Genomic DNA, 21,141 nt, shown 5'->3' with positions numbered 1-21,141 from the left:
TTCTAAGTTTTTTAGGGGCCCCATGGGCCGGAAAGAATGGCCTGGCGGGCTGCATTTTGCCCACCCCTGCTGTAGAGGGTGGAGGGAAGAGCTGTGTCTGTCGTGGTGTAGTTCAAGCAGTACAACTTTTTACTGCTGACAATGTCTAAAGCTGCTGGACAAGCTTATAAGTGAATCTAAGCGACCCAATTGAAATTAGAAAGAAAAACTGGGTTAAAACCTCTATTCTCACAAAAGATGCCACAGGACCTTTTGTAATCACAGGGTCAGGATTTCAATTTGCATTTCAGCCAAATGACTGCTCCTCCCTTCAGCACCAAACTGAAGCACAGCGTCTAGAAAGAAGCGCATCCCCTACTGAAGCATCAGCACTGCTTCTCGCTGCAAGACGCTCCAAGAGGGTTTTCCCATTTGGGTGCTGTTCCTGTTCCCCCCTTAGTTTGTAGATACAATCACAGCAGGTAAAGGACCCCTTCAGAAGTCTCCCTTGCCAGTATATATCTGTATCTAACACTACCAGTGCTACACCATGCCCCAACTTCGACAATTCACTGTACCAACTTCAAAGATGTTTCAGGGAAGCTGGATAGCTGGCAGGATCTCCCAAATCCCATGGCATTTTCCTTTGAAATGAACACAGACTAGTTGGTCAAGAAAGAGATCCTGGCCCCAGTCCTACAAGGCTCCACGACTAGTGCAAAGTAGAAAAAGATGCAAGAAAAAAATGGTCTTTGTTTTTTTTTGTAAAAAAGGATTTGAGTGCTTTGGTGCATTTTCACAGGCATAAAAAGGATACCCATGTAGTTAAGCCTGGCATTGTCAGCTCTCACTAGAGTGGCATACAGGGGGAAGGGAAAGATGGTATTTTTTTGCATGAACAAATGACTTATATGATTTAAAAAAAAAAAAAAAAAAAAGGAAATCAAAATCCTTCCTCAAAGAGCCCTAACTGGATTTCTACTGGAGGCAAGCCTAATCCAAACTGCCGGTAGAAAACCTCCCCCTCACCAACTTTAAAGACTTTCAGACTCAAATCTAACATTCTGGATAAACCTCCCAATCGCTTCGAGCGGAGAGGAGGGGGGAAGATCATGCCTGACGAGGCAACTAACAGTCATCTGCAGGAAAAATATACAAACGTACAAGTACAAAAGACTGGAACAGAGCCCTTGCCAAGGAAAACACATAGTCTTTCCTGACTCCTAATCCTCAAGTCCCCCTTATTTTGCCAACATACTTATTTCTCCTTCTCCTCTGCACTAGGATTTAGACCCCTGATCAAGAAAGCAGCAAACTGGAGAGAAATGCCAGCACCTGCAAGTCTGCATTAAAATCCGAAGGAGGAGAGAAATGTGGAGGTCTGGCTCCGTCTCCTTCTTCTGTGACTGCATTCATAGGGGTGATGGGATACAGGAGTTAACACCAACAGGAGAACCCTTGGGCTAATCTCAGCTGAGTCTGGCCCACCCTGATACTTGATGCTCAACCGCCCAAGCCACGTGGACGGCTCTACCCCCCATCTGTGGCTTCCCCTGGAGACTGCACAGGTGAACGGGGCTTATCCAAGCATGTTCTCACCAAGACCTGCTGTTCCTGTGGAGCAGACCAGCCCTAGGTGGTATCTGCGCTGCTGCCCTGGTGCTCCCAGGAGTGTCAGCCTTGCACACACCACGCCTGCCCGCTCCTGCCCCATACCTGTCCACCCACATGCCCCATTTTCACCAGGACAGTCCCATTGGAAACCCCTGTCCCAGCCTCCCTGTCAATTTGGGAAAATGAATGTTTTTGTCTCATTTTCAGTGGGATGCCCAGCACATGTGTTTAAAAATGGGACAGTTCCAGCAAAAACGGGGCTAGTTTTCACACACATGCATACATGTGCATGCACACACATATACACATACACAGATATATATACAGATATACACGCATACATATACTCTCTAGCGCTCTCAGCTGAAGGTAGAGCTCAGAGACAGCTGCGTATACCCAAGGTGGGGTGGTGCCCTGTTGAGATCAGGGATATATGGTCACTCCAGCCAAGCCCAGAAACTAATAATAACTAACTAATAATAAAAATAATAACCCCAGAAACTATTAACAATAAAAATAAGTGGCAAAGCTGCTCAGAGTGCACCCATCCTCCCTGGCTGTTTTGGAGCCTATATAAGAGCAGCAGCAGGGGGGTGATTTTGCTGCCTCATTATTGAGTCTGAGATGTGGGCAGATCGTGCCTGACCAACCTAGTCTCTTTCTATGACCAGGTTACGAAACGCCCGGACACAGGAGGAGGGCTGGATGTCGTATACTTAAACTTCAGGAAGGCCTTTGATACGGTATCCCACCCCATACTGGTGAACAAATTAAGAGGCTGTGATGTGGATGACTGCACAGTCCGGTGGATGGCAAATTGGCTAGAGGGTCGCACCCAAAGAGTCGTGGTAGATGGGTCGGTCTCAACCTGGAAGGGTGTGGGCAGTGGGGTCCCGCAGGGTTCGGTCCTTGGACCGATACTCTTTAATGTCTTCATCAGTGACTTGGACGAGGGAGTGAAATGTACTCTGTCCAAGTTTGCAGATGACACAAAGCTATGGGGAGAAGTGGACACGCCGGAGGGCAGGGAACAGCTGCAAGCAGACCTGGACAGGTTAGACAAGTGGGCAGAAAACAACAGGATGCAGTTCAACAAGGAGAAATGCAAAGTGCTGCACCTAGGGAGGAAAAATGTCCAGCACACCTACAGCCTAGGGAATGACCTGCTGGGTGGCACAGAGGTGGAAAGGGATCTTGGAGTCCTAGTGGACTCCAAGATGAACATGAGCCGGCAGTGTGACGAAGCCATCAGAAAAGCCAATGGCACTTTATCGTGCATCAGCAGATGCATGACGAATAGGTCCAGGAAGGTGATACTTCCCCTCTATAGGGCGCTGGTCAGACCGCAGTTGGAGTACTGTGTGCAATTCTGGGCGCCACACTTCAAGAGGGATGCGGATAACCTGGAGAGGGTACAGCGAAGGGCAACTCGTATGGTCAAGGGCCTGCAGACCAAGCCCTACGAGGAGAGACTAGAGAAACTGGACCTTTTCAGCCTCCGCAAGAGAAGGTTGAGAGGTGACCTTGTGGCTGCCTTTAAGTTCATCACGGGGGCACAGAAGGGAATTGGTGAGGATTAATTCACCAAGGCGCCCCCGGGGGTTACAAGAAACAATGGCCACAAGCTAGCAGAGAGCAGATTTAGACTGGACATAAGGAAGAACTTCTTCACAGTTCGAGTGGCCGAGGTCTGGAACGGGCTCCCAAGGGAGGTGGTGCTCTCCCCTACCCTGGGGGTCTTCAGGAGGAGGTTAGACGAGTATCTAGCTGGGGTCATCTAGACCCAGCACTCTTTCCTGCTTATGCAGGGGGTCGGACTTGATGATCTATTGAGGTCCCTTCCGACCCTAACATCTATGAATCTATGAATCTATGTGCAGACCAGGAGGAGAGGAAGGGCATGCTCTTGTGCAGTGTCCCCAAGAGCAATTAGGAAGTGATGTGGACATACATGAGGTTCAGTGGAGCTTCCCGGGACAGACTGGCTGTGGAATGGGCTTAGAAATTCCCAGTACAGCTGACCAGTGGCTATGAACGCAAGGGCAACCTTCAAGTCTTCCCTACGGTGCAGTGTAGACATGGCCTGAAGAGTGACCATGCTCCGTTGGAGTGATGTTGTAGATAGAAAGCACTCGTGCCTTCGGTAAGGTACAAGGTAGGTTCTTTCTGCCAATGTAGTGCATCTCTGGAAATAAGTGACCCAAAGACCCTGGCAATTCAGTGTGAACAAGCACCTCCCACTTTCTTCACAAGAGTCACCGAAAGCAAATGCTTGCCACCGCCTATTCTGTTGGGCGGGTGAAAAGTGCAGCACAGTAGTATGTTTCACACCCTGCAGCTAGAGCAAAATGGATCGACATATGGATCAGAAAATGAGTCACGGGTTATTGTGCAAGCCATCTGCGTGGTACTGATGGAGGGACAACATTTTAAATCAAATAAGATGCTGCATTAATATGGTCATTAATGATTAGACCCCCACACTACGACATACCAGTTACTATGTAACAGGAAGGGGCTGAGATACCATCTAGCTAGGAGCCTGCTGGCAGAGATAGACAATTGGAGAGAGAGAAACCAAAAAATAAGCAGGGAATATTATGTCCATTTCCTGAAGTACTTCATTGTACTTTTTGTGGTAATTAGATTGATGTAGACACTGTGAAGTAGTCAACACAGACAACTAGTAGAGAAAGATTAGAGGCATTACTTCCAGGCCTGGATATCTTAGTCTAAAGGTTACGGACCACAATGTTCAAAAGCATCAAAACTCACAGAAGTGCCTCTGAAGTGGATGCAATGTATTTTCTGAAAACCAGGCCACTTATTTGGATGCCTAAACATGAGATTTGTCATGAGATTTACATTGGCTACTAATGGAGTTTGGCCATGTCCCATAGATGCTTTTCAAAAATCACACTTATCTAACTTCAGATGTCCAAATCTGAACATTCGGTCCTAAGCACACCATGGATGCAGTCCTCTGAAAACTGAGGCTTCCAACACAAGCAAAAATGCTAACCAAATTCCAAGGGATTTTGCTCAAATGAAAATGAAGCCCATATTGTGTCACTCCCACCCTAGACAAGTCCCCATTCAGCAAAGAGCATCAAGAATTGCTGTCAGTAGGACTTCTCACTGAGAAAGAGGACACTCATGTGAGTGTAGGTATTTTACCCACACTAGATGGTACCCACATTCGAGATTCTGACCCCTAGCGAACCCTTCAGATTGAGGCCCTGTGTTTCGAAGTCAAATATATAATATTTTCCCCAAAGCAGAACTCAGTTACTGATTGACTACATCTGACCTCCAACTGCCTTATTGATTTACTGCTGCTGTCAAAGGACAAAAAATGAGACCCACGGCCAGGCACTGGGAAGTGCTCCGAATGGAGATTGCACAACTGAATAAATGTTCTGCCTGCTTTCTAAATCTCAAAAATGTCAGCTCTGGCTCCTGACCTACTAATGCAAACACTAGTGGGATATGAAGATAACACCGCAATATTACTGCACATATCTATTAGTAAAAAAAAACAACACAGCACAGGCTGTTTAATTCACAGCTATTTATGGCTAGCCAAATGAAATGACATTCAAACCTGAGAGTTAAGAGACCTAATGGAAAGTCTTTCAGAGGCTGCTCTGTAGGTCAAATTCTGCAATCTTTAAATTGAATAAATCACCCTCTGACTCCATTAGATCCCAGAATCTGGCCCTATTTAATTAAACTCAGAACAACCTCGCTTTTCATGAAGACCTGAAGGGAGCACAGCTGAGCTGTGCAACCTCAGGCTCTTGGCCCTGGTACTTTGAAGGATTTTTCTCCAGAACTGCAAGACTTTTGCAGGGCCATCATCTGCAGACACAGCAACTGGGAATAAGACACGCAATAAAACAGGGAACACATATAAACCCTTGCACTTCAGTATATAAATCTCCTCTGCCTCCCTTGGGCTAGGAAACAATATCCCTGGTGACTGTCCTAGACCATCTTGTGCTTTCCTCTGAAGCAGCTGGTACTAGCTATCGTCAAGGACTGGAGACAGGGCTAAATGGACCACAGGGCCCAGTGGGCAAGTTCTGTGCTCCTGTTAGCGACCATTTTAACACAGGCCAGAAAGGAAAGTCAGAAAGAAATGGGGGAGGAAAGGAAAAGGGTTGGAAGTACAGACAGCAGGGCAGAGACCCACCTAGAAGAAAATCTCGGTTGCTCCAGTTCATCGCAGGCAAGTAAGGCAATGCACATTAATTAGCATGGGGTTATTACACATAACGGAAAGAGGAACTTGAAAGGGGGGGGGTGAGGAAACCATAAAGGAGTGGGTGGTAACGTCCAGTCCTGAGAGCCAAAGGATCTGACCCTTGGAGCTGCAGCCAGTGGAACAGGAGGGCTTTGCCTGTGCCTGTGCCCATGCCAGGGCTGGGCAGCAAGGGGCTGTGCTACAACCAGGCAGCTGGAAGCTGTGCGTACCCCCCACCCCTCCCCGACTGCAGCACGGGTGCAGCTTCTAGCTGGTGGGGAGCTACGCCGCAGTTGGGCGGCGAGGGGAAGTGGGGGTGCAGCAAGGGGTAGCAGTGCGGGTGCAATTTCCAGCTGCCCGGTGTAGCTCCCAGCTGGCTGGAAGCTGCACCCATGTTGCGACCAGGGAGCAGGGGACTAGGGGAAGCGGCAGTGACATGGCCGTAGCTCCTGGGTGCAGGCAAAGTCCTCTGCTGCTGACGTGCTGCCAAAGTCACCCAGCCTGTGTCAAACTGGACCTGGGTTGTTCCAGCCCATGGCTCATTAAAGGTTGCCGGCCCCTGCCAGATAGGGTTCGAAGCACATTTTCTTTCTGTTCTTCTGTCTAAGCCTAACAGACTTGCTTTTTGAAAGGCCTTGTCCCTGGAAAGGGAAGGTAGCTGCTATTTTGATGATACCTGAAGAGATCACAGTTGTAATGAGCTGGCCTGTCTTTGTGCATTACTACCCTCTACTGGATGAAATACCGCTGGACACGGACAGCATGCAGAAAAGCCGGCTTTGTCGACTGAGCCGGGGATGCTCACATATCATTTTTCTGAGGGCCAGGATGACAATTTGCCAAGAACATTAAGGCTACAGTTAATGAGTGTTACATCTTACATCTTAAAAAAAGAAGAAATCTATAGTACCTGCATGTCACGCTCAGGTTTTCTTGTACTTCTGTCATTCTTGATCAATTGATCATTACTGAGAGCTAAGTAAAAACAGCTTGGTTTCAGAGCTTGCTGGCCTTGGGAACTGTCAGTTGATGACGCTTAGGAATGAAGTTTGAAACTGGATTCACACAGAAACCTCTCCCGTCGCTGCTGGAGTTTGGATCCGATTCAGATTCCTCTTGCAGAGCTCGACTCGTGGCAAACAGTTTGCACATGGCTTGAGATATGAATTTCAAGCTGGAGTCCAGCTGACAAATGCCCAGGAGAATTATGGCCCATATTTTCTGAAATATTTCGAGCCACTTGGGCCAAATTTTCAAAGGTATTTGGTGCCTCACAATGAAGAGAGATGCCCATGGGATTTAACTCCTACTCTCGTTGGCTCTTACTTATGTTCACTCGCGCACTTCTTAAAAGCCCACTAGGTAGGCACCTATTTGAAAAGTTGGGGGCCTTAATCCCTTTTCAAGTCTAGCTCTTGCATCTTTTCTCTGCCACCCCAGACACAACGATTCAGCATAGTTTTCTTCTACATGCAGACAGTAATGCCTCCAGTCTTTGTAGACCCGTTTGAGAGGGCAAAATCCAGCCACGGTGTATATCTCGAGAAGTCCAAGAATTCACATGGGGAGGATTTTAGCCCATACTGTTTATCTTAGCTTAGTGTAAAGGCAGATGCTATTCCTTTTTCAGTCTCTCACCCTTTGGTGAAACTTTCAAAGCTGTACATCATGCGCCACACACTTCAGCTTACAGCCAACTTGTCGGAAACCGTGAGAACAAGGACAAACCGGGAACAGGCAAGAATAACTCACATTTTTCGGGATCGCAAACATTCTGCTCTCCAGGAAAAGAAAAGCTTCTGCTGGAGCTCTACGCAGGAATGAAACCACAGTCCACCCACAAGCCATAGATTCACTTTCTGATGTGCCAGTGTATGACTCTTTTCCTTTATGCTTCAAGCAACATGCGGGGCTGCTAGGGAGAAAGGACTCCTTCTACCATGAAGAACCTACTCCTCATTTTGTCAGCGGAGTAGTTCACATGTGCAATCTGCAGAGCAGACGAGTCATTGTCATGTGGAAAGAAAAGAATTATCTATACAGTTTTTCTTTATCCCACAAGGACTTGGGCTGGACTCTGGTTTTTTCCATCAGCAGATCTATGGGCTGAGCCTAGGCAGCTTATTTCCTTGGAGCTGTACCAACTAACCTGTACATAGTGTTAACTCTATTGTAGATCTGTATCTACACATAGCATCCAGGTGTTACAAAAGTAAAACTCACAAGGATATGCACATATGTGAATTTAGTGCCAGTGAGAGAGGATCAACCACCTAAACGTTGCCATCCTCTGAGGCTGGCTGGGAGCAGAGATGACAATTTGTCACCAGATCCTGGGGCAGCGAAGAGGCCAGGCATTTCACAGAAGGTATTAAAACGGGTGAAGTAGAAGTAGTGGTAGAGGAAGAGGAACACGGACTGTGATAACCCAGAGCAAGCCACCAGCAACATGGGTGGGGCAAACAGAGAAGTTGATCTCAACTTCCCTAGGGAGAAAGATGTGGCAGCTCTAGCCAAGATGATTGCAGGACCGGCTCTAGGGATGCACACGTCCCGATGAGGACGCTTCCTGGCGGGCCACACTCCTCCAATCTTTCTTCCATTCCCTTAATTCCTTTCTCCTTCTCCTATTCTGCATCGCAGCAGGTAGAACACCAACAAATTTGCCCAGGCGTAAAAACAGGACCCATAGGCCCACATCCAACCTGGGACCGCCAGAGAAACTGGGATTCTCTTAAAAATTAGAATTTTCTGAGTCCCATACACTTAAAAACCTTCTAAGCTTCCCCGTACCCTTCTACTAGTCCCAAAAACACACTGCAGCTAGAGGAAAGGGAATAGCAACAGCCTCAAACTCCGGGGCCCTATTTATTGTACAGTAGGGAACGTTTATGGTGGTTAAAGCAAAAATTCAGGATATCGGAGATCTATTTCCAGCTTTGCCATTGATTCACTGCGTAACCCCTGCCAAGTCTTTTCATCCCTCTACCCGATGCAGTTATTTACCTCCTCAGAGGGGTGTTCTAAGTTTTATTCCATTTATAAAGATCCTTGGATGAAAGGCACTCCAGAAATACAAAGTATTATCACCACCATTTAGAAAAGAAACTGCCTGCAGAGAGTCTGTAATGAGCAGAAAGAGCCAGGGATTATATGGATCCTCATCCTAACCAAGCCTTCTTAGGTGGTATGGTCAATTTGGCCCTAATTTTGGAATCTTTTTTGGGGCCTGTTGACCTTAATAGGGTTAGACATATGAAAAAGAGTTGGCAGGAGTAGGCCTTTTGTCTGTCTAAGAAGACCTAACCATGCAGAACTTCAATTACTTATGTCAAAACACAGCACTGTCAACTGAAAACCATCACGCACAGTCACAGCAGCAACCGGGCTCCCACCACGTAGGAGGTGGTACAATTTTCTTTTTGTAATTCAGGCAAAATGTTAGTCTTTTTACTTTAACTGAAATTGCACCTGATGGCATTCGAAAGGGGGGTAACATCCTTTTGCTGTCTCTCGAACTAACACAAGGTGGCACTTGACATCAAAGTATGAAAATGGTAATTGCGGCGTGGCTGCTTCTTTTTTTTTTTAATTGTTTACTTTTCGTGTTGGTGTTATTTCCTCCTTAAAGCACAACATTCATTTTTGTTTTATGATGGAAATATTTGCCTTGCTCTAGTTGATTAGTTTGTTGTGTAGACACCCTGCTAACTTAATTGTATCTTCCAAGTCAAATTCCGGCCCTGCCAAAATCAGTGATAAAACTCCCATTTTACTGGTTGTGTTCTTATCTGGTTTGCAGTGTGGACGGCGTTATCTGAGGTGCATTGCAAAAACATTCACTAAGGAGACCGATAAGACAATGAAATTCATTTCTAGAGTTGGGTGAAAAGGCCACACTGAATAATTTATTTGATACGTCTTACCACCCCCTCCACAGATTGCAAAATATCTAAATATATCGGTCCAGCTATTCAAAATTATTCATGAATCCTTTCAGTGAATAATACTTGACCCGCAGATCATCTGAAAAGTGAATATTGCAATCAAATTCAAAACGCCTCTTGCAATTTACCGTAGCCAACAGATGTATGCGACTCAGGTAATGAACTAACTCAGCATGAAATTCAAATGGTATAGTTGATAATATTTGCACCTCTATATTTGCACGCTGCTGGCTAGTTGCAAAAGTCATCAAGTCACGGAAGGGACAAGTGTGCTGTGTCTGCTATAACTGCCCAGTGCAGGGTGCACTGCAACTTTTGCCATCAGATGCAATATTCTCCATTTGGTTTTGGCAATCAAGGCAAAAACAAGCTTTTCATGAACATCTGCATAATCCAATTTCCAGTTCTTAAAAGATTGCTGTGGCAATCGCAGCAGAGTTGCTGTGGGATGTGAGCATACACCCATAGAAACTCAGGTCTCCCCTCGTAATTTTATTTATGACCTAAATAGGATTTAAACACAGTTCTGCCAAGGTGACTACCTGGTGCCTCAACCTGTTGTGCCATTGACGGTTGCTTCCTTTCTCCCTCCCTAGTGCGCGTTCAGAACCACCCTAAGCCACCTCTATGGCCAAAGTGCCAGGCTTTGGCTTGTGTTGAGTCAGAGTGGGTGGGGAGGGCTTGTTTCTTGGCAGTTGTCCCAGGCTCGGCAGGGAGGCGGTATAGATGTGCCCTAAGAGACAGTGCTTCCTTCAAAGGGTGCACAGGCTAAATAGACAAGACAGCTGAAAAGTGTGGGAAAGGAACAGGGCATGCAAATGGCATACTAGTGCCCTGATTTGGAGTGATGGCATTTGATTGGAGTTTTGACTGGGGGGGAAAACGCTGGAGTGCTGTTTGGGGTCTCCGTGGTTCTGTTATTTAAATACTTGAGTAATTAAATAACCTTTAAGACAACTGCCAGCCCCAAGCATTCCAAAGCCATGAATCAGACAACTTCGCTCCCTGTAAAATCATTAATTGGGCTTTAAAATCATGGGGTTTTTAAAAATGCATACAAGTTGGGTTCTAGTTATTTGTCTTGTTGATTGAAACCATGCAGATTTAAAAGTATACTTTTTTTTTTTAAAGGGATCTTTAAATTATCACCTAAGCGGATGATGTACCTTAAAGGAAAACATCAGACAGCATAAGGCCCATGCTAAACTGAAAGAGTTTGCCACACTGTGCTCTCTTTATCTCCAGCATTTATCACCTTCTTCAAAAGATTTTTTTTTAACTTTAGATGCTGGGGTGCATGCTACCTAGTGGACCTTTTTTGGCCCTTTGGCTAGGAACTTCCTCGGTCCTGCATGGGAGACAGAAATACATCCACCTATCTAATAGGTGATCTATAAGCATACCGTCTGTCACATGCACAGTCACTCATTCATGGGCTCACATAATATATTCATCCCAAGATGCACCTGTACACCGTACGAATTTTTGTCGTGTTGAGTTTTACAACTTCTGTGGATGAAAAGTGAAGGAGTGGCTGCCGTTCGGTTGCCAGTAGAAGATGTGAAAGAACCAAAGCATCTGATAAATTTAGTCTATTCTCTCATTCACAAATTATCCACAAGCAGATTGCAGAGGGGGGAGGGGGGGTTGTTTGTTTGTTTTGGCTTTCGTTTGCTTGACAAATTTGTTCATTGTTTGAAAGTATTCCCTGAGCGTCTTCTGGAGATGTGTTTCTCCCACAGGCTACTCCAGACTAGACAGAAAGCTTTTTGCGGCAATGACTATACTCCTATTAAAATATGTATATTGCCTAACCCAACTGGGCTTTGATCCCCAATTAGAGCCTCTGAGCATGACTAAATCATCAAGAAGAAGGTCTTGTTAGCAGTAAAGCTCACCATCCGTATTGTTTCAAGAATTCGGCATTCCTTTTTCCCCACCACTTAGTTAGTGACCCTTGGGTCCAAGCAAAGCTTGTTCGGACAGGTGTGCCGGCGATTGTGAATCTAACGTTCAAATTCTGTAAACGTCCTGAAACAAGCAGAAACACCATTTCTCCAAACAGTTCCTCCCTGACACTCATTTTCAAGAATTTTCCCCATGGTGAAAGCACTGGGAATTCAACGGGCATTAGGTACCTAAATAGCACTGGGGGTGTGGACTTTAACCCTCCAGCTGAAGCAGCAATAAGCAGGCTTTCGGTACGAGAAATTCTAGGTTCGACATCTCCTGGTATCTCAAATATCTTTTGTGAGATCAGGGACTAAGATCTATTGGGATAATATTTTTTTTTTTTTAATTCCTCCACATGGGCATTGTAAGCAACAATTTTCTTCTTCTCGGTAAAACTCCACCTTCACTAGATCCCCAGAACAGGAACAGAAAGGCATCTATATTCAAAGCTACAGTGGTGTAGTGTGGTAAATATTCAACCCAGCTGACCTTCATTCATACCAAACGCAGAGCTATCCTTCTTAGCAAGCGTGGCAAGTGAAGCAGCTTCGGGCCTCATGCTTGCAGAAGCTGTTTTGCTGGAGTTATGCAAAGAATGAGCATTGTCAAAATGTTATGGCCTGCCTAATAAACTGTAACAGTTCATTTTAAAAACTTTATATTTCTGCTCTAAAACCCAAACATCATTTAGATGCTACATGGATCCCAATGTATGTCCCTATCCTCATAGCAAGGGCATTTTGCACGTAAACACCGGTGCGTGCACGTTACATACCAATTTGTGTAGCTCGTACAACATGCGGAGACGTCACTGGTCTGTTAGCTAAGCAAGCACACAATTAGTTTGTGAATCCATTAACAGTGGTAGCAGATGGATTTCTGGCTGAAATAAATGTATCTGCAAACACAATCGGATTTATATAATATATTCAGGACAGAGCCTTCTTCCCTCACTTAGTCAAAACTAGCACTGACTTGGGAGTTCAGGCCAGGTGGTTTTCATGCAAGGTATATGGGTGCATCTGAAAATTAAACTGGTTTATACAAATGTGTATCTAGAACCACTAGTAATGCATAATGTTTACATAAAGCATTACTGGTTTATGTTTCATTTAATATTAATTTGAAGCCTCTATGGTTTGTTTGTATGTGTCAGTATAAAATTGATTTGGGAGTGAAAAGAGCCACAAAAGGCCTAATGGGGGTGAGTAATTTCCCTCTTGGAAGCGGCGATCGCTTCAGCAAAGTGACTTGTGTGTTTATTTTAGAGAGGGGAGGGAGCAGTTGGGGAATGGAGGAGGCTGCCGTTAGCTGTATTGAGAAAGTTAAATAAAGAGAGAGCAAAGAAAGCAACCTCCCCTCTCCCCAACAACTCCAGCAACACACCCTGAGGACATCATGAAGCCTGGGGGCTTAGCAGAAATGTGATTGTGTTTGTTTTGGGGCCTGGGCATGACACTTTTTTTTCTGTTCTTGGTTGAAAGTCTCTGTGGCTTTTTCTGTTGGCCTCAAAGCTAGAAAGCCACTGGAACAGCATTAACGGGAGTGGCTTGCAAAGGAGCTGATCCATGTGTGCTACGGGAGCTAGAATGCCAGAGGATATTACCAAGGCAAATAGTTTGGTAGGCTTTAAAAAGTGACCAGATTTCCTTTTTTGAGATATCCCCATGGGATCTCAACCGGTTTCCACTGTAGATGAGTGCAAAACTTGCCACTGCATTTGCCAGATGCAAGCTGGGGGCCATGTCCCCAAGGCATGGGCAGTAACATACTTTTTGGCTAGGGACAGAAGTTGCATATAAACTAGTTTAAGTAATCAGAAACCAGTTTAAACCCGTAACAGAACAGAAGCTCAGTGCACATAAACCAGATTCAAAATGGCTGAAACTGGTTTAAGATAAGCCTGGTTGAATGTAGTAACAGACTTAAATGATTTGGGTCAAACCGGTTTATGAAACTTCTGTCCCAGATCCCTTCCTGGTTCAAGTTAAATCAGCCCCCCCCCCCAGTATCCCAGCATGCTTTGCAGCCCTGGGCTGGGTTGGGCTGTGCCATCTGCTCCAGAGAGCAGGGCTGGCCCCGCCCCTCTCCGCCCTAGCTGGAGCAGTGAGGGTTGGCTGACAAGATGGGGAAACAAGCCTGGCTGAGGATGCAGCCCAGTCTATGGTGGGGGACAACTGCTTCCCCCAGGCAAACCCCAGCTGGGGGCCTTGGGCCAGGGAGGCGGGTTAAATACCCCTTCCCCCACTCAAACTTGCTGCTGGCTGCAACTGTGGACTACAAATCCCAGAGGCACCTGGAAGCAGGAAGAAGAAGTGATGAACAACCCTGCAGAGTCCTGCTGCTGTGATTCTGGACTGCAAATCCCAGCTACCTGGGGGCAGCAGGGAAAGGAAGTGAACAGGCAGCCAGAGAGCCATGCTCTAGTGCACCCTGGGTTCTGGCCTAAGCCACTGCAGACATGTGGCTGCATTTCCTGAATCAAAGGTAAACGTCCGTTCACTTCTGTTTCAATTTAATCTGTGCAGTTTAGATTAACCTGCAAAGGCTGAATAGATTCAGCCTCAGGCTTTTTGATGGCATGTATGTAGCCGTTAACATTTACTTACTCGGCTTCACAGGTAGGGTTACCATACGTCCAGGTTTTCCTGGACATGTCTTCTTTTTTTGGACCCCTGTCCTCATGTCCGGGCAGGTTTTTAAAATGAGAACAAAAATCCTGACTTTCTCTCTCCCTCTGCTCTCCCAGGCTGGCTGATTGGGACTGACAGCAGCAAGCAAACTGATTGGCTCTTGGGGGTCACATGCTCCCCGTGTGGGCCCTGGACAGGTAAAGAGACACTGTGGGTGTGGGTATGTGCACACACTTGCAATGCAGGAGCTGCTTGGGCAGCAGGGCTGGGGGGGCAGGGTGTTGCAGGTCAGGCGTGTGAAGCACCAGCAGGGCTGAAGGGGGACGGGGGGCAGGGTGCTGCAGCTCAGGAGTGAGGGGCACCAGTAGGGCTGTGGGGAGGTGGGGGTCTGTGGCTCAGAAGTACGGGGCACCAGGAGGGCTGGGGGGCAGGGAGCTGTGGGCTGGGAATGAGAAGGGGCTGGCAGGGCTGGGGGAGCAGGGGCAGAGGCAGGGCACAGGCATATTGCTGCCCCCCACCCCCACCATCATATGCCTCTTCCCCCTCTCCTCCCCCTCACAGTTGTCCTCTTTTTTGATACTGGGAATATGGTAACCCTATCACAGGATCAAGAGATTGTGCAGCCCAAAAGTACCTTTGTCCATGGGAAGAACCAAAGCAGTAGCCAAGGAAGACAGCGTTCTGGAGCACGGGGACTTTGGATACTCCAGGAAAGGCCTGGCATCACAGGAGAGACTCATGTCTCCCCTCTCTTATCTGGGGGGCAATGGCTATCACAAGTGGGACTGCTTCACATTACCCTCATCCTGCATCATTGGTTTCTTTGTGTGGCTGAACAAAAAAATCAGCACATACACAACACCACATGGTCATCCACTAAGGCTCACTGAATGCCCCCAGATCTTTGGCGAAAGGGTCTAGAGAAGGGCAAGATCATGCTACTGTCAGGTGGCTGATCAGCTGCTTGCATAATATGAGCCGGTGGCTTCAATCCCTAAAGCACAACTGTCAAGCATGCATGCAAATGCAAACACACACACACACACACACACACACACACACACACACGCACGCACACTCCTCTAAATGGACACCTTTGTTGGCAGTCCCAGGACAAATGCCTATGCTGTTGCCCCTAAAAGGGGATGTTCCCATACACAGATGGCATGTAAAACTTGCCCTGTTCAGTGCATAGGTAGGAGACTACAGGACCTCATGCAAAAGCCATTCCAGCCTTTTCCACTGAAGAGTTTCCTCACCCTCTCTCTCCTTTCTTTTTCCATTTTCCCTCTCTCTCTCCTTTCCATACCTGCCTGCTTAAATGCTGCTAGCATTGTGTGCCTGCTGAAAAAGATAAGAACCTCATGTAACTCCCATTTGTGAAGCTTTGTATAATTTTAGAGCAATTATTTAAAAAAATGAAGAGGAGAAGAAAGTAATTTTCTCCCTTATCTTTCTGCAGCATCAGGGCATAATTTAAACCAGTGCATGACAAAGCACTAATGGGACAGCTGCACCTGGATGAAAGAGTTGCCAGTACAGCAAAAGTTACCGCTTACAGTTCTTTGTATATATAATCTGGTGTATTCAGCGTCTCAGCTCTGTTTCAGCACAGGATCCTGGGTTCGTCGCCTCTTTAAAAATTCTCCTTCCCAAAATTGCCACGTCACTTTTAAACTATTTGAGAACAGCATTCCCAAAATGAGTCTCAGTTTCCCAGACCTTTCAGGTTCTCCTAGCCTGCTAAAAAATGAGAACCAGAGAGGCCTTAGTGCTGATGGCATTGGGCTGAGGGTCACTGGTTTCCAATCTGTGGAAAAACAAACAGCTCTTCCCCAACAGACAGGGCTCAGCATTGGCAGGTAATGAGAAAAGACAGCAAAAAACCCAACAGCATGTAGCAAAACCCCTTAAAGTGGGGCATCAGACTGCAGAGTGTGGAGGAGGGGTACAATTAGAATAATTAATTAAAAAAAAAAGACTTGGAATGTTTATTGACAATTTCCCTGTCATTAGATTTCAATGATTTCCCATGTCCTTTAGTCTCTTCTTTCCATCTTTACTTGCTAACCTCTGCATTGCAAAGCTTAAGCAGAAAATTATACACCTCTTTAATACTCAATAAAGTGCCACATCAGCTCTTGGCACTGCACAGCCAAATGTGTCCCCACTGAAAAGAATGTATGCTACTATTGTCTCAGTGAAGCAGCAGTCGCTGCCATTAACTCTTGTTAGGCTACAGCGGTTCCCTTGAAGCAGTCCCAATAAAGCAGCTGTCCCAGTTAAGCACATCCTGATTAATTGGAGAATATTATACTATTGAAAATATAAAATACTTTCACTTCTGTAGTTCTACAGGATGGATTGCCTATTTGTCAGGATGCCAATCTGAAACTCTCAAAGCTAACAGGTACTGCCTAGCATAGCCATCCACTTCCTTGGTGATGTGCCTGTGTGCCTCAGTTTCCCCACATGCAAGACTGAGATAGTAACATTATCTCACCGTGCTGCTGTAAGGACAGAACCGATACGTTATTGAGGGGAACTCAGATATTACGATTGCAGGTGCCAGAGAAGCAACTTAGAGAAATGTCACCCGAGGGTCTCAAACATTAAGCAAGCTTCACAGTTCTCCTGTGAAGGGCGTAGATGTTATTATACCCTCAGTCTAATGACAGAGAAGTAAAGAGACTTGTCCGGGGTCAGTAGTCAACACCATTTCTAATCAATAGGTCATATCTTCAAGTTTCACGGAGTGATTTATTACATGATTAACAGGAAGAAAAAAAAAAAAGAAAAGAAAAGGGAAGGAAGACCCCTCCCTCCCTCCAGCAACTGGCTGAAGATTACACAGCTTTTGCTAGAGGTTGTATTTCAGCCTCCCCAGATAAATGTCAGTGCACAGAAAGCTGCAGAATCTGATCCAGAACTGGAGTCCAGGAGCACAAGCAGGGAGTGAAAGAAGTGTCTATGGATCAAACAGATAATTGCAGCGGTAACATGACTAATGCGAATAGCTGTGTACATTTTCCCTCTGTCTGTGAACGGGTTATATGATCCTAACCTCCCTTTGAAAATAACCCTGTTCTGGCTGCCAGATGACTTACTGCTCGCAAATATATATCTATTTACATCTGATAAAAGGACAAAAATATCTGATGGGACAATGTCCCAGAGACACTCTCCAAAAGTTATTCAAAGCTGGGTGCTCTAGCATAGCTAGTTGTTTCCAGAAAGACAACTGGGAATCAAGTGAAAAGAGAGCCCTTCCTCAGCACACCCAGTTAAAATGAACCTTTTGTTCAAGCAAATGCAAATAGCACCATAGGGAAAGGCCCAGACTAGAACTTCAGAGCCAAAGCCTGTGACAGGTTGGAGCAGGATTAGAAAGCCCTGGCTCAGACCTCCCTTTAGCATAGGCTCAATTATAATACTAAATCTGACCACTGCTGGACTTCAGCAGAGTCCGACTGAGATCGACTTTCCATCATATACCCAGCTCCACTTGCGTGTCATTCACCTTCTAAGACTGTCAGTCAGAAGTTGCAATGTGAGAAAGCAATTTGTACATCACTCAAAACACCATAAAAACATAGCATTTTCAGATTACTAGACACTTCACTTCCTGTCACAAACTTGTTGCATCTTGCAGCTGTGTCCAGCTGTTTTGCACCCCCCAATAAGACCATATTTCAATAGTCGGTAAAGTAATCCTCATATACATACGTTTATGAATCAGTCTGCAAAGTGTTTTGGGACACTCAGGGATGGAAGGTGCTATACAAGTATAAGATACTATTACAGCATCATTTATTATAGGAGTTGTCTGGAGCTGCCATTGACAGTTAACTGAGAATCAGCAAACACATATTATCCTAATTAATATTCATGTATATTTTTTAGACAGAAAGAAAGTTTCCATTCCACAAAGATTTTGTAAAAGGGTATTCATGCAACTCTGCTCCTCTTGGTTATGCCTCCTGGAGTATAATGCCAGCAGTAATTATTAACAATAGTGATTCCTGCATTTGTTCCTTGAACAGAGTACGCAAGAACTTGGTTGACACAGGAGCCTTTGTTCACTTTCCTATTTCTGCCCATACTGTTTATTCTTGCAGAACAGAAGAGGTGTACACAGAGCTTTGCAAACAAAGGAAGATCCCTGTCCTGATGAGTTTACAGTTCAACTCAGACAAGTACAGTACCAATTATATTTTATCAGGCATAAACCATGGTGCAGGTGGCATGGGGAGAAGAGTTTTACTTTGAAGATAGTAAATAAAGGGAGAGAGTTTTCGGGAGGAATTTGCTGCCAAGAAGGATAAAGCATGAAAGAGGACAATAGTGTCAAAGCTAGGAAGTAGCAAAGAGTGATCTGAAAGGTTTGAGACACTCGAGAACAAATCCCTGGGGGGAGAAGAGTTCTGCATATCTGCCTAGTAAAGACCCCACTCCCCTAGGTTAGAGCCAGGCTCTGAACTGCTACTAGATTTCTAGCCTGCTAAAAAATGAGGCCGTGGGTCACCAAGGATTCCACTGCATTAGGCTTTGTGGGCTTGAAGTACCTAGAGGCATGCCGAGTACTGTGTGCAGCACTGACACAAAGCCCAAATAAGCTCAGCATCTGGATAGTGCATGCAGTAACGAGTGTGCATGTCCTATGAGTAGGTGAATCCATGCAAAGGTTTGCAAAGGCCCTGTTTCCATAGGGACAAAGCAGAGGTGGTAGACTGGTGTAGCAGATGGAGTACTGGATGGGGACTCCTGGCTTTGTTGGATGACCTGAGGCATGACACTATCCTTCCTTGTGCCACTGTTCCCTGCCTGTAACAAGAGAATAGTGGTCCTCATCTCCTTTGTAAAGCACTTTGCGCTCCACTGATGTAGACCTGAAGCACTTGGGCTCCCATTGTCTGTGGTATGCAAGAGTTGTGATGGTGGCACTACTGCACAGTAGTAATGAGCTACTGCACAGTAGCGCCTAAACCTCCCCCCTCCCCCCCACAAAAAACAGTGTGGAGATAGTACTGTTCAGTCATGCCAGTCACTGTGCAGTCATTTAGTACTTGGTTAATCCAGTGTGTGGAGCTTTGATTTAGCCTTACTTCTAATACCCATATCCACAGATGTATCAAATAAAAATTAAACGCTTGGCCTGCCTCCTAAACCTCCAAATGCAGGCTCTCTTGGAGACAGCATCAGGCTAGCCCTGCTCCCAATATCTCTTGTTTAATCAGCAAGTCAGCACTGCTCACTCAAGCTGCTATGACATGCGATACACTCAGGGGGAAGGAGACAACGCTGGGCAGAGGGGGGGATGAATGTATGTTGGCACATCTCTTCATGGACTAAACTTAGGTTTAATTGCCTTCTACTGGTTGGGTTAGCAGGGCACACCCTGTACTGAACCAAGAACAGGCCTTGTTTTGCAGAAGCATGCATCAGCGCGTAGCTCCCTAAGGGCATATATGTGGTGATTAAGTCATTTGGACATCAATACATGCATGACCACAAGTGGTTATACGGGAGCTGATGCTGCTGCCAAAACTGGACGCTAGCTCTTAAGCAAGCAATAGGAAGGGCAGCAATTAGTCGATCCCATGCCCGGTCTCTTCTCTGTGGAACTTTGCTTCCACTAGGAGACTCTAGTGTTGCCCGCTACTATAAATGTATTGCTATTGTCAAGTCCCACCTCCCAGGCCCCTGCAATTACCTACAAATCTGAACTTCTGTTACAGTAAACAAATAAAAATCCTTTGTGGCTACAGAGAAAAGCTAGAAACTGTGAACCCTAAATGCACTAGCCCCAGTATGTAGGGAAAAATAATATAGCTTCAAGCCAGTCTGCAACTCACCAGCTTGGGTTCCAACAGTCAGCCTCTGTCTGCAGCCTCTTCATTGAAATGTATCCCCGAAACCTGTAGGAGAGGCCCAAATGCAGGTATCATCCATAACCACTTACAGCAAAGCTGTTTCCTCCAGAGCCTCCCCTTTTCTCTTCTCCCTGGGAGCTCTCTTCAGTCTCCCAGCTGGATGGTGCCTTAATCAAGAGATTGCTCTCACCTGCCAGCTGGCCTGCTCCAGAACAAGGCTGCTGGGCTCTGGTTCTCTCAAGTCGTTAAAGGAGCAGAGCACCCTGTTGACAGAAATCTTTATTAGTTATTAAATCTCATGATGTTTAAGCCGGGCTGACAATATTTCAACCTGAATGAGGGTTTTTCTACTGCTTGGGGTTGGCACTGTGTAGCCTGAATGAACTAACGGGGACTGTCATGCAGCACCTGCTGAACGGTGAAACGTCCACTGTTAAGGTAAACACCACTTTTCATTCAAGAAGCTCAAGGCACTTTACAAATGTAAAATGAGATTCACAAATCCCTAGAAAGCGGGTGTTATCCCCAGATGAGTAACATTTTCAAATGTCAGCTCTGACTTCACGTGCATCAGTTCTGGGATGCCCAAGCTGAGATCTTACCAGAGCTTGCTTTTAAGAGGGACTGAAGGCCTACTTTGTCCATTGGTGTCAAAAGGACAGGTGGGTGTGGGTGCTCGAAAGCCTTATTCAGGTGAAGTCCGCCCCCGTAATCCAAAAGTCTCATTTCAGATTACACAGCTAGCTGCAGAATCAGAAACAGAGCACAGGAGTCCAGGTCCCCACATCTGTATCCACACATGTAGGACAGCAACTTTTAAATTTCATGCAAGCCAAAAGGTTTTGATTTTTTTAAATTTACTTTGCAAAATCTTCATATGAATTTAATTTAACTGT

At 45.9% G+C, this 21,141-nt stretch overlaps 1 long non-coding RNA gene across 6 annotated transcripts in view; it reads right to left on the bottom strand.

The window, feature by feature from the left end:
• Positions 1 to 20,417, bottom strand: part of LOC106737885 (uncharacterized) — a 78,342-nt gene extending 57,925 nt beyond the window's left edge. For 4 of the 6 annotated variants that reach the window (XR_009463819.1, XR_009463816.1, XR_009463821.1 and 1 more), the window contains exon 1: positions 20,228 to 20,417. This is a non-coding gene — a long non-coding RNA (uncharacterized LOC106737885). The remainder of the gene's footprint in view (positions 1 to 20,227) is intronic. The other 2 variants (XR_009463818.1, XR_009463820.1) reach the window with 2 other exon arrangements.
• Between the last annotated feature and the right edge of the window lie 724 nt (positions 20,418 to 21,141).

Source organism: Alligator mississippiensis, chromosome 8 (assembly GCF_030867095.1).
Source record: "Alligator mississippiensis isolate rAllMis1 chromosome 8, rAllMis1, whole genome shotgun sequence".
In the NCBI taxonomy this organism is placed as follows: domain Eukaryota; kingdom Metazoa; phylum Chordata; order Crocodylia; family Alligatoridae; genus Alligator; species Alligator mississippiensis.
The sequence above is the reverse complement of the archived record's forward strand: the minus strand, read 5'-3'. Positions and strand labels throughout refer to the sequence as shown.